The 14446-nt window shown below is 41.9% G+C and overlaps 1 protein-coding gene across 2 annotated transcripts in view; it reads left to right on the top strand.

Moving 5' to 3' along the window:
* Positions 1–499: 499 nt before the first annotated feature.
* The window catches only part of LOC147320678 (rho guanine nucleotide exchange factor TIAM1-like), a 51343-nt gene continuing 37396 nt past the window's right edge, over positions 500–14446 (top strand). For both annotated transcript variants that reach the window (XM_086308816.1, XM_086308815.1), the window contains exon 1: positions 500–694. The gene's annotated coding sequence lies outside the window, so the exon portion shown is untranslated. The remainder of the gene's footprint in view (positions 695–14446) is intronic.

Raw genomic sequence — 14446 nt, 5'->3', positions numbered from 1 at the left:
ATTCAAAACCACATGTGCCTTGCAGGGTATTTTACTTTTCTCAAGTTAGCTAGCTGATAAGTATTTCCTGCTAGCTTACCATCAGTAGAGCGTTGGTTTGGGCTATCTATTATCCTTCCCCAGAATTACTTACTATATCAGCCTATCTTTCCTTGCAGGCAAATATCGTTTTCTTGTGTGTTTGTGCATGCCCATGCTTGTCCACTCCACTCCACTGTGCCTTTGTTTGTGTTTAGAACGAGTCCAGAAAGCCAGCAATTAAAAAGAGGACTGGGACATTTAGGCTTAGAGGCACAGACCCAGCATACACGCTGGCAAGCCAGAGGAGGCGAAATTGGAGCGAGAGAAAGAGCGAGTGAGCTGTAGATGAGAGAGGGGAGAAGGAGGGCTGGGTTGGAGCGCATGTGGGAGAGAGAAAAGGGGAAACCAGAAAAAAAGGGGCGGGCTTACACTCAGTACACACACACCCTCCACTAAGCCTTCAGTCTGGTGTAGGCACGCAAAAAGACAGCAAGTATTCAAGTATGAGCTCTAATGTGTCTGTGTGTGCGTAAAAGCTGCGCTGGAGTCCGGGAGACGTTTCACTGATGCAAGGATTTCCCTCTTTTTAATTCTTGAAGAGGACGCACACAGGCTGTGTTTTTACCAGTTCAGGGGATTAACTGCAACACGCACGGGGACCTATTAAGTAAAGGTAAAGAGACCTGTTTCTTGTTTTGAGGACGTTTGGTGAGCTTTGTGAGAGGTAGAAACTGTTGCCTATGGTGACTGGCTTTGTGTTATGTGTGATTAGATAAGTTACTAACTGTGTGTAGCACGTGTGCGTCTTCATAGAGTATACCATTTGTGGCATACCTGTGTGTACGTCTTTATGTGTGTTAAGATATGCTGTGCAGTCCCACACATGGTGTGACTACTCTTCTTTGCTAGTACAGTATAGGCTCTGTTACTGTTTGGGGGATGCCTTTTTCTTTCTTCCGCTCTTTAGGTTCTTCCGCTCACTTCTTGTCACACACAAATTGAAATAAATACACGAGAATTGCACAGAAAGCCCATTTTGCTTAAATGCTAATCCTGCATGGCCATTTTATGTGTGACGATGAAAGGAGCTTATCAATCATTAATTTTCTGTGTTGGGACTTTGCCTAGTTTCCCAGTGGTGCTAATTTAATGATGATAAAATACCTTAACAGCTCTGAACCCACAGCACCTGGCAGTGCCCTTTGAGCTGTGGCGTTTGTTCTCTAAGAGTAGGGGAAACACGGTGAGGCGTGTTATATCCAGTGCATGTGTTTGGTTGTGTGCGTTCACATACTGTAACAGATCTGATATGCAGAGTTATGAAATTTCTTGAGATAAAAGTGTGATTACTCTCATTTCAAGATCAAAAGATCAAGTGCTGCTTTCAGTAATTATGGCCTGTCAGAAGCTTGTTAGCATCTGCTCTGTGAAGAAGCATAAAAAGCACTCAGTCCTCGACATTATACCATCAAAGGTTCACGATGGAAGATGTAGAAAGACAGATTCACTGAGAAATTTGGATAAAGACATCAGCCTGCTCTGTGCATGTGCGTATGTGTGGGAATATTAAGAGAGGAGAAAAGCAAAAGCAAAAGAGTGAAGCGGAGGATGAGACTGGCAAAGAGGGAGACTTTAGAGCTACTGAAAGTCTTGAGGGAACAGCAGTTAAAGGCAGATTGGTACAGAAGACTTAGCAGAGTTGCAGTAGGCAGCAATACATGATAAAAAAGTAGGGAAACATTGTAAAGTAAGGGAAATACAGAAAAATTGGTGGGGATTCCTCAAATATCCATTTCCTACTGAACACTGCAGGCATATTTAGCATCTGTCACTCAAACGTGTGTGCATTAGAGGAGGTGTGAGGTCTCAGCTGTGCCAGGATCCAGACAGCAAAAAAATTACAGCGGATCAAAGGGCAAGTAGCCTCTGCTGTCCTTTCCTCCACCCTTAAAATCCCTCTTCGTTGCTGGGAAGGAAAAAAAAACCTTTGGTGGTTGGCTTGAGATTTTTCTCAACACCAATTATCTACTCAGCAGAGACCATGTGAGGAATCCTTTCATTTTGCTGTCATTTTGTTGTTTTGGGACCTAATAGGGAAAGCAAACGCCTCACTGCCTATCAGCAGTATTTACAGTAGATGGTTTGATATCGGTGTGGTTGTTTGATAAGCCAAGCAAAGGGCTAACCCCAAAAGATATCCCTGTTATATAAAGTCAAATCATAACAGCTCAGTAGGCAAACTTTTAAAGAGACTGTTACACGCCTCTCTTCCACAGAATCCCGATAAGAGCTGTCACAGCACATTTTTGAGTCAAACTGTAAAACAAAGAGCTCTACAGCAAATCAATTTCCCCGCTCTGCCTTGTAACTTGGTGAAAAACTGTGTTCATTCTGTTAATATTTGCTTTTCTCTCTTTCTTCTGATGACTGTTAAACCAGATCTCTGTGTCGCTTTCTTGTGTTTTCTTCACCTTATCTGTCTCGCCTTCTTGCCACAATTCAATGCCTCAGTTGCCATGAGGAAGTTGAATATTGGCAGGGTCTTTTGAGGAAGCGATCCGTGAAAGGATTTACAGTGACAGATAAAAACTGGTGTGTGTGTGTAAGCGCGTATATATCCGCACACTTTTGTTTATATATATATATATATATATATATATTTATTTATTTATAAAAATGACAGACTTTGCAAAAGCTGGGGGAAAAGAGGAGGGATGGAGCCATTATCCCATTCAGGTTTTTTTGTGTCCATTTACTGTGTACGCAAGCGTGTGCACGGAACAAATATGTGCACATCCACACAACCACACTGTGCTGTGTATACTGTAGGCTAATAATGTGTGTGAGCATGAAAGGGGGATGGGACTTTGTTAAGTGAACCCTCTGGGTTGGTGAGTGTGTGTCTGTTTGTTAAGGTGTACATACTGACCCAGATTGATACACTTGCTCTCATGCTCTATCAGCTCACTTTTAAGGCCTGTGTGTGCTCAGTTCAGAGAGAACATTGAATTTACCGACAGCTTGGATAGGTCTTAATCACAAAACAAGTTAACTTAACAATGACGAGTTTCCTTTGGGGGAAGAGAATTTTGCTTTCTGATGTAGTCCATCTCACGTGACGACATTAACACATATTCTTTATAAATGCACTGATACGTAGGTATAATTAGTGTATTAAATAAGAGTCACCAAATCAACTATACACTCTGATCTTTTCATGTAAATTTCAGTTTCCTGCATACATTAAATAACAAATATAGTATTTTTCTTCATCATCGTCTGTTGTGTGTTGTCTACTGCAGTGAATAAATCTAATAATTAAAGATATAACACACACGATGCAGGAACAGTCTTTATATGTGTCTTATTTTCTAAATTTACCTTTTATCCCTCTTCCTCTGTGGTCCACTCATTTCTGCTGTTAAACAAATGTGGGGCTTATGCTCTTCCCCACCAACCCCACCACCATCCCCACATGCAATCAAGCTGTTTAAATGTTTGTATTTCAGTGTGCGCCTCTGGGTTCTCTGTGTGTGTCTTCTACGTGTGTGTGTGTTCATGTTTCTCACTGTCTGTTGCCGTCATTTGGAGCCAAGTAAGAAGAGAAATATCGCTGAAGTCTGTTTTGGGAAAAGCAAGGGAAAACTGACAGCTGAGGGTGGGGGGAAGTTAAAATGTTGTTTTTTCCCTCTCTCTTCTCTGGCTTCACTGAGTTTCTCTAATTACGCTGCTGGTTCAGTTCCGGCTATACGCAAAAGCAGAGGGAATCCCTTTGCAATGCAGATTGTAACAAAAAAGGCCGTAGCTCTGAAACCGAGCGGGTCAAGATCAAGTGGATGAGATGAATCTGTGGGTTAGTAAGATGAGTTACGGAACAGGGGAAAATATGTTTATGCTGCAAAAAAATCAAAAGCAAAGATACATTTTTCAAATATTCCCCCAGCTCTTCTTTCTGGATAATTTAACTTCCTCAGTTGTATTTAATAAAAATGACTCTAATAAAATCTCGTAATGTCATAAACCGTGCAGTGGGGGTTGATGGGTCACACATGTTTCCCTATTAAAGTTGAATAGGTTGGAAATCATTTGGATATCACATATACTGCATACACATCTGGATGTTTCTGGGCACTTGTGAAATATTTGGAAATTATGAAATGCGTATGTGACTATGCGTGATTATGTCATACTAACGTCTTTGCTTTTCCATTATGAAATGTCACTAGTCTGGTTGAGCAGGACTACTTTGTTGTTACCTAAGCACTGCAGATCAGGTGGAGAACATTGTCCCAGACTCCTTAACATTAACCCCCTGATGAGAAGTAAAAAAAGCAGAAGGGATGCCTCTAATTTGTAACGGGAGTCTAAGCAGGGGAGGGGTGTCTGACATGAGCTGGCATGTGCTCTCATCATTTCCTCCCTTTTGTCTGTTAGGAGTTTCCTCCTTCCTTCCTTCCTTTACTCCCTCCCTCATTCTCCCATGCTTTATTTTCTCTTTGTGTCCCTCTTTCCATCTCTTGCTCCATCATGAAATATTTCAATCCTTACTCTCTGTGTGACAGCATTACCACCCTTGTCATGTCTGCCCATTATCTCTGATCAGTGTGGTGTTCCAGCCCACACATCAGCTCCGGATACCAGCTGATGAGGTTGAAACACGTTTGCGTGTGTGTGAATGCATTTTAGCGGTTAGATTTTATTTTCTAGGGCACCCTCAATTCATAATATGTATAATTTGGTATACTTTGCGATCAGTCTCCACAGGATGTGTGCAGTGTGAGATTATACCTGTCCTTCTAAAGAATATCGTTTCAAAGTGTGTGGTTTCATGGAAAAAGGAAGCTTTGCTTTGAGATAACCTGAACAGGAAAATGCTTTAAAAGACCTCAGAGTGCGAGAGAGGAAATGCACGTGTGTGTGTGAAGTGCTGAGTAGGGATTTAGAGCTAGTATTACTGCGGCAGTGCAGAGAACTTTTTCAATGACTGTGTTTATGCTTTGTTTGCACTGGGAGATTTGGCCTTCCTGGGATCTTTTTTTTGTTTGTTTTTTTATCTCTGATTGGAAATCTTTACTCTCCTGTTTGGAATCTGTTTCTCTGTCTAACTTCACACTCACTGGCTGTATAATTAAAGCACAGGAAACAGGCCACTTAGCCATTGTCTCTTCTCTTTATTCCTTCTTCGGCCCCATCGTTCTCCTCAACCCCCTCATAAGAGCTGGCAGGCGACTCAGTTCTCATCACACAGTCGCACTTTACGTCCCTGCCTGTTGACCTGGAAGTGATGCAGTGGGATATTGCAAGGCAGTCTGAAAAGCCTGTGTGTGCATTTGTAAGTGTGTGCAAATATGTACGTGTATGTACAGTATGATGTGTGTGTGTGAGAATGACAAAAGCAAGGGCTTACAGGCAAAGCTGCATGACTTTTCTTTGTTCTATGGAGCGAGTTTCTTTGGGGTAAGAATAGAAAAAGCTGTGATGAGTCCTTTATGAGGGCTCTTTCATATTGAGTGATTTTGTTATTGTCCTGTGGTGTGTTAGCTTTTAGGCACGTGAAAGTGTGTGCATATGTGCCTGCGTGATGTCAGGTTGTCTTTGTTGTTCTCCCCTCAGGCTGGCACTCAGATGTCGGTCGTGTGGAGCTTTTACAGGTCACTAATGCACTGACAGAGGAGGATCTATTCACTGTAGCCACTCAAAGTCCAAACAATAACCCCCTAGCTTTAGCCTGCACAAGAGATCAACTCCAAGGAAATGGACCCATTGACCTAGATCCAACCCCATCCTCCGAAGAGATGCCCCGTAAGTGACATGCCGTTGATATCCTCATCTCAACAACAGTGTTGTGTTTGCCACAAGATATCTCATCCCCATTGGCTCGAATCAGGGTATAGTAATGTGAGGATCCGTGTTCTAACAAGCCCACTGTGGTTTACTAGTCTTCATGATGTTTATGACAGGTTTTAGAACTGATAATCAGAAAAAAAGAAAGATGACTCAGTCGTGCATATAACCATTAGTTTCAGCCCTAGACTTATTTTAGTCTTCCTGTGTGTGGGAAACTGACCTATTGTCTACTAGAATTACTGGTGTGTGTGGTTTTCAGCTGGTGAAATTTGCAGAACTGGGCGTCGGTCCCCTGTGTCATTCTCTGAATGCTTCACACCTTACTGCCACGCAAGTTATGTTTCTGTTTCTGCATGAGATGAACAAATGGAGAAAGAGACCACAGTTTGTGTGGTGGTAACTGAGATAAACAAATTAGATCATATTGAAAATTATAGTATGTGTGTTGCAAACCTAGCCTTGAAATTCCAGCTTATATTTTCAGCTACTGCCATAGTTTTGTGTTTTTATTTTCATGTTATTTTGAACGATCTCGTCTTCTAATTCCTTTGAATAGTGTATAGGTTTAAGTTTCCCAGAACTAAACTGTATTGTTTTTGGTGGTTTGTGACCTGTGTTGACCCGAGAGCCGGCACAGTGAGCCGATGTTTGCCTGTCACATTCTTCCTGAGCATTTGTTACCCCTGTCCCTCGCTGCAACACATTGTCTCCTGTGTCTCCTTCAAGCTAAACTTTGTTTGCTATCCTTGCTATTGACTCAGGTGCACGGATGCACTAAGATAACTTCCAAATCCTGCTGTTCCCCTCCCCCAACTCCCTCAGGCCTTACTCTGTGCTGCCCATTCCTCTGCTGCTAACATATTTCATTACATTACCTCTGACAGGTTTATACTTTGATGTTTTCCCCCGCTTTTGTCTCAATACTGTCTCTTCCCTTAATTTTTAATTTTCGCTTTCTAGTACTCCCACGGTACCCACTAATCTACGCCTTACCTAGTTTGTTGTTGTGCCAAAGCCTCGCTCTTGCTTTCTGGTAATGATTAGGGTAGTACTATAGCTTTAGCAGTAATCTTAATTAAGTGATAACAGTGTTGCTTTGTGTATTATTAACTCTCTTGGCATTACTCTGAAATGTTGAATCATTTTCAATAATATAAGTAAACTTGTACTGGTATAGTTGTAATAATTAAAGATTAATCCTGCTGTTTTTGTTTCACTGAGCTCAGGCGTGGAATTAGCACAGAAGTCCATTTACATATCTGGGTTAATAACCATTTTCAAGCAGATCGTGTAAACTCGTATTTGTTAGAAAGACTGGATCCTATAAGTCCTGTGTAAACAACTCAGTCAAAGAATTACATCAATGTGGATAATCTCAGTTTGTGTGCAAAGATTAATTGTTTTTGTGTTTAATGTGCATAACTCCCATTTTCTGCAAGCAACTTTTATTTTGAAAGGTAATTAAAGACTGCAAACATATTTGAGCTTTTTCATCAAAACAGTAGCAAACTACCAGTTTTCCTGGAACAATTGCTCCCATCATTTTTAGAGACAGTGGTTTGGTCACCTCCTAACTCACTGTAACACACACAATGGCCTCTTCAATGGCTCTCTTTTCTGATAGTCTTGCAGTCATGTCATTACTGACAACAAATCAGGTCTGTTCACGTCTGGCCTACTTTGAACTGACACAACATCCATCTCTATCAGCCCCTCAGGACCTATCAGCACCACTACACCTCTTTACCTCTCGTGTCTCCTTCCGCCTCAGCACACATCATTCTCATCTGTCTACCTGTGGCCCAACACTCGATTCCACCAGCTCCCCGCCGCATTAACAGCCTCTCATCCCCCTTTCACCACCATCATCATCTTTTTTTTCAGACTCTCTTGCCTCTCTCATCTCATCCCCCTGTCTCAACCTCCCACCTCAATCAGTCTACCTTTGCCTAAAACCCTCTTATCCCTCTCTCACACCCACTCTCACTCTGTTTTTTCACCGTCCCTTCCGCCAGCACAGAGCACAACAGAAGTATTACCCGCCAATTTGGCTCCATTGAAAGCACTTTGTGGTTGTCTTTGACTGTTGATGTGTGTCAGTGTGTGACTTCGTGGCAGTGCCGGGGTTTGACTTACATTTCTGAAGATGCTAATATAAAGATTGTTTGGATTTGGCCATGATTTTTTTTTAACCTTGGTGAGGTGATCAGTTCAGACTTTATTCGTCACCACAGTTTGAACCCTTTTAGGCAAGCTTTCTTGTAATTTCAGGAATAGTTTTCCAGGCTTCTTAAAGGATATTCAGAGCTATTATCTGTATGTTCCCTGCCTTTTTTTGTTCTCTGTCAAAATTTCCCACACTGTTTGATTAATGGTAAGGTCCGAGCTCTTGGGAGGCCATCACTGATATTTATGCTTTTACTGTATTGGCAGTGTGTTTGGGATCATTAACATACTGAAAAATAAAAGTGCTGCCAATCAGATGCTTTGCAGATGGTATTGCATGTGTTAGTAATTTCAATTCAAGTCAGTTTTGACAATACCACTGACTAAAACGCAGCCTCAAACCATGACAGAGCATCCGTGTTGCAGATAGCTGTAGATACCTCACTCCTGACCTTTCCTGTTTATATCGCTGATGATTTGAACCCAGACATTTGAATTTATCACTCTGTAATTCCTGTTGTTTTCAGCCAAGTTCTGGTGTCTTTTCCGAGTTAAAAGTGTGTTCTTGACAGCTATCCTTGGACTGAGACTGTTTCTGATGAGGCTTTGGCAATCTGTAGATAAATCAGCTGAAGGGCACGATGCATCTCTCAGGTCAGATGTTTAGTGGAGTTTTTCCACCAAGTTTCTGAAGGTCTTGACTTTTTATCTGGTGGAGATAATATGTTAGGCCTGCCATGTCTTCTGCTGTCTTCTTTCTTACAGCTCTTTGGGATTCACCTTGGTGCAAAAATACTATTATATGCCTGTCAACCTGTGTTATCGTTGCCATTTTTTGGAGATATAACAAAAGAATTGTGGATAAATTGCACATTTCTGCAACAGGCTCCTAGTAACAAATCACCTAGGGGGTCAATTTCAAAAAGATTATTTGCTGTTGTCTGTTATATCTGGTGATCCCTTGAGTTAGGTTCCATTTATGATTCATAGATCAGTGTTAAATGACTTAACAAACAAACAAAGACAATGAAACTGAAAATTAGTGATTGCCAAAAGATTCAAAACTGTGAAAGACCTACAGAAAGACTGGAGAACTATTACCCAATAACTTCTTTTAAAATCATTTGGAAGTCATGCTCCTTGGAGGCATAATATTTGAGACTTTTGTATAGTACTGTACTTGATTAAAAATAGTAACAGATTAGTTGTATTTTTGCCTCGTCTTGACTCCAATTTTTAGTTTAATGCGTCATTCTTTTTTCATCTTTTTCTCCTTCTTTTGACTCATCTTCCTCCAACATGTTTTCACGCCCATTTCTTTTACTCCTCCTCACATATTTGAAGCAGAAAATCACCACATGAATATTCAGTTGATTGGTTTTGATGACTGCGAACCGATTGTCTGCGCAATCACCATCTCATCAGGAAGGACGAGTGAGCGTTGATTGAGCAATGGCAAAAAAGGGGATGATTTATTAATATTTAACAAACCGCACACGGTAGTTTTTCACGTGCCAGTCAGTCCGCTACAACATGTGGTTTTGACCTTATCATGTCACATATTAACCTACAACAAGAGTCTGAGTTGGATGTAATACAGAGATATCTTGATCTTCTAGTGTAAAAGCCTTGCATTGTAATGGAGGTTAAATTGTGGGGTTTCCTGACTTTGAATTCATGCAGCGACTCCTGATAGTTGAGGTTGTAGCAGTAGCTACAGAGCAGAGCATCAAAATCTACACACTTTCATTGACTCTTTCAGGCTCCTCGCTCAATGGAGAGCGGGAGGTAGAAGAAAATCTTCTTTAAAATATGGTAATCCCTGACTGCACCCTGCTGCAGAGACAGTCAGCTGAAATCTGAGTTAAGGAGCATACAGCGTAAGCTCTTAGAAAGCCAGAGGAGCGTATTTAATGAGGTTAGTGACACTTGAGGAGCCAAGCAGAGTGAATTGACTGACAGTGAATTCCACTGGCCTTTATCTTTTTTTTTTAAACATGATCCTCGGTTGCCACACTGACCCCAAATCTCAAGTCTTTTACGTCACATTGCCAATCTGTGCTACATTTTTTTTCTAGCTTTCCAAAAACATTTTTTTAAGGAATTGTTTTGTCTACTAAAATAAAACCCAGTCTAATTTTCTCCGCTTCTGTGTTAGAGGATGACAAGCAGTGGGGAACATAGTGAATGAATAACAATCATCTCATATCCTTCCACTCCACTTTGTTCTGTCATCTCTGCGTTTTGCTTCTGTGGCCTCAAAATGAAAGCCCTCTTCAGGAAGGAATTATCATTTGTCCCTCGCCAGTTAAAAGAAATTAATGTTTGATTTAAGGAGTCGAGACTCGTGCTTGCAGCCACACACTGTTTGTGTATCTGCATGTGTGTTTAAGCTTAGAATTGGGGCACGTGCCTTGTCAGATCCCGGAAGGATGAATAGAAGCTAATCTCCCTCTTCCAGGGAATTCTGCTGGTGATGTCTCAGGCAGTCCTGTCTCAAAAGAACTGTGGGAGTGCGGCGGAGCGTGCACTGCCGTCGCAACAATGGTTTAATGCTGATTTTATCTGTTGTCACGCTCTGTTTTGTAATTTTAACTTATTTTATGTATTTTATGACTATTGTTCCTTTTATTAATTGTGTTTTTTGTTAGGTGACCTTGGGTTTCTGAAAGGCGCCCTCAAATAAAATGTATTATTATTATTATTATTATATTTTCAAAAGCATATCTGACTCTTGTCTTGGCATTAGATAGACGGGGTTCCTCCTCAAATGTGAACAATGTGCCCACCTATGTTTGCAAACAGATGCATACTTGTGAATAACCCCAGTGATTCTTATTCATTTGGACCAAGAGGCTTCCTGCACCCAAACATGCTCTTATTTTGGTAAGTTTGGTGGTTTGCTAACATGTGGTGTGTGCAGGTGCGCATGGAAAAAAAGAGGAGCATAGAGATCCTCTGATAAGGCCTTGTTGTCACATTCCCATGGCAGTCTGTCTGGACTTGTTTTTGGATTGAATTTTCCTCCAATAGTAATTCCTTTTTTTTAACTCCCCAGAGTAAGCATAAAACCTCACTCCGCCAAGTGGGAGGAGAAATGGTAACAATTCAAAGAATGTGAGAGGTGCAGGAGAAAGGCCTCAGGGAAGGGTGATTCCAATAATTACGTCATGTGTTTTAGAGCTTCGTGGGGGGTGTTGTAGTTTGAAGATGTAAAGAAAGGTCAGTCAAGCTGGGAGCTTTTCTGGTTTCAGCAATGTTTAGCGTAGTCACTGTTGCAGTCTTTAGCAGAGATTGGATTTATTTCTTTTGATCTCCTTTTTTAAGCATCATTTTTTAGGTTTTTGGATGAAGCACATCTAAAGAGTGTCGTTAAGGGCTTCAAAGCGGCCCAAAAGCATGTGAGAGACTGTTTGCCGCCATAGAAGTAAATTTGTAAAATACTATGATGTCGTGATGAGTTGTTGTCTTTAACAGTGAGCTCAGTGATTCACTTGTGAAAATTCAGTGTGTCTGGTTGCAACATTTTTTTCCAGAATACAGTCAACACAGTGACGAGATGAAAGACAACAAGTGACATGTTTTGTTTGGCTTCAGTTGCATACAGTGTAGAGCTACATCAGCATCACGTACAGTTTGCGTCTGCTGAGCTGAGCTGTGTGTCACGTAGGGCGGTGCTGTGAGACAGGTGCAGAGATGAAAAGATTGGCAGGGGAGAGTAGGGTGTGTCTCCTTTGAGTGTGTTCTGACAGGCCTTTGGTATTTTTCCAAAAAGTGTGAGTGCATGCTGTGACTCGGAAAAACCAGCTCTCATTTCTCTTGGGATCCTGCAGGTGTGTCTGACTGAAAGTGTGCGCCTGCCTTTATTCCACAGTACTCCGCCGTGTGCCACAGCAAACTACGTTCATGCGTTAGGTGATAGACGTGCGGGCCTATAGGTGTTGAGCAACTGACTAATGCAACAGTCACAATGTGGCACAATGAATGTGACAGCTCCAGTAGAGAGCTGTTATCGGCAGCGCAGGTAAAAGGAGCCTCCAGTCCCGGTAATCCTCGGCCCTGTGTGGTTTGTAGTCAGACAGATGTGAGTGCTGCTGTTTGTGACATATTTAGACAATGCTTACCTTCTTTATCTTCAGTTGTGGAGATTAAATATGGAATTTTGTTGTCTCCAGTTTTCTTTCTTTGTCCCCTCTGTGTGTGTGTGTGTGTGTGCATGTGTGTGCTTGATTGCGAGTGGGCATGTGTGCATGGTAATGATGCTTTGGCGGCTGTTGCACGGTGCGCCGTGGTAATACACTCTCCCGATGCGTTAATATACTGCGAGAATGAGAGGCTGAGAGAAAGAGAGCGAATAATTATGTTTCCCCTTTTGTCTCGGCTCCCTCAATTAAGCCTGAAGAGAGGCAGACTGAGCACATGTCTACTTATCCACTTAAAGCTCAGCAACAATAGGACCCCCCAATTTCTCTGACTTTATCTCTCCCTCTCACGCCGTCTTTATTTCTTCCTCCTTCCCATTTTCTCACTTTTCCCTATCAAACTTCTTGTCATACCCCAGTATTTTTTTCCCCTCCCTCTCTGTCTGTACCAGACTCGACCTCCCCCCACCCCTCTTCATGTGTTTCGCCTCCAGCCTCGCCTCACCTCTCAGCTCTACAGGGGTTTAACAGAGAGCTCTCCCTCCTCTCCTTGTTACCCTTCTCCCTCTGCGGTGCCTTGCTGGGGGGCACCGGGAAGAGGAAAAATGAAGAGACTAAACATTTTAGACTGTACACTGCCAGAGGAAAGGCAGTGGTTTGATTTCCCCTGTGTTTTGTCACTCAGGATTGTGTTGTTTGTTTGACCCCTGTGCATTTGTGTGTGTGTTTTGCACCTTCCCGACATAGCCTGTATGTTATAGAATATATGGGTTTGCAAAAAGGATGTAAATTCAGTGAAAGGGTCATCAGTGTTTTTGTGTGTTAGTGATTTGCATTTACTCCACATGTTAATCTATCTATAAAGCACTCCAGCTGAGACAATGAAGTCCTGTTTTTATAGTAATTGTTAAAAATGAACCAGCAGAGGAGCCATAAGCCCAAAATGAATATTCAGCCTATTTTTTTAAGGTGGGTGGGGGGCAGCATGTGGGTCGGCCTCAGTGGGACAGAGGGTGTAGGAGAGATGAGATATAAAGGACTGCATGAGAGGCAGGAGAGCTGTATCAGGGTCAAGTTCAGCTTATGTAACTGCTTCCCACAGCTGGGGTTGGGATGCGCTGCACTAGCCTATCTCGGATGCGTTTGCACACATGGTGTTGTGGTGCAAAGTCAGAGTTGAAAATCCTCTTTGTAGTTTCCATCAGGTTTCTGATCAGATGCCTTCACTTCTCTTATTGTCCTGTTTACTTCTTGTTATCTAAAGTCTCATTTCTGTGTCATTTCCCAGAACTGTAACACGGTTGACTTATTGTTTTTGTGCCCCAGAGAATTAAAAAAAAAAAGATTACTGTATATAGAACAACAACACTAATAGAAAAAAATAGCAGCTGCAGTCAAAGTTTAGTAAAATTAAGATTTTACTTAAACCTGCAACATAGACCTCGGGGGAACAATTGATGCTTTTGCATTCGAAAAACAGGTGACTCACCAGATGTGGTATCTCAAAACAGATGCTCCAAACAGTGCGCTAGTGGCCATATGCTTTGAAAGTACATTGTTGTACATGGCAACACGAGGGCTTTCTTCCATCATTTTCCTGCTTATTGGCTTATCCGGCTGCAGTCAAATGCGTTTGCAGCAGACTAACTACTGGGCAAATGTTCACAACAGCAAGCATGTTTGCTCTTGCATTCCTTCACACTATACATAGCACATTATGGAAATCTCGGTCTACTCTACGCAGCTCAGGGCTGGTATTAGAGAAAATTAGGTCGTGTTGGCATGGATCATTTAATTGAGTCTTAAGCACAAAATCGTTCCCATAGCTTCTTTCATCTTCTGTCATTTTGCTGTTGGTGTGTATGTGTGTGCGCTTCTCTTTGTCTGCACCGAAATAGGGGGTGTTTCCCAAAATGTTTTGTGCACACGCCGGTACACGTCTGCGTGGATTTGGTGGGCAGTGAGTTTCAGGGTAGAGTTAGAAGAAATTGTGGTTGTTTGTGAGTCCCCCCTTCCCTTCCCCCCAAAAAAACCCTTCAGGCTCAGACAATACGTCTTTTCTTTGTTTCTGATGAGCTGTTTATATGTGTGCATTTGATTATTTCTTGTTTCTCTGTCTTTTTTTTAGTCAAACTGCATTATCTTAAAAACCATTGTGATTTATTCCCTTTTATCATCCACATTCATATTCTACAGACCGTCTTATATTGCATTCTTCACAGCTGCCTTTTCAGCTTTACTTGACCAGCTTTATGTGACATACTGGGCAG

This window comes from Aulonocara sp. 'chitande type north' Nkhata Bay, linkage group LG10, assembly GCF_057382095.1.
Source record: "Aulonocara sp. 'chitande type north' Nkhata Bay isolate Kocher_YH1m ecotype deep benthic linkage group LG10, A_spYH_male_GT1.1, whole genome shotgun sequence".
Classification (NCBI taxonomy): domain Eukaryota; kingdom Metazoa; phylum Chordata; class Actinopteri; order Cichliformes; family Cichlidae; genus Aulonocara; species Aulonocara sp. 'chitande type north' Nkhata Bay.
This window is presented reverse-complemented; position numbering and strand designations above follow the sequence as displayed.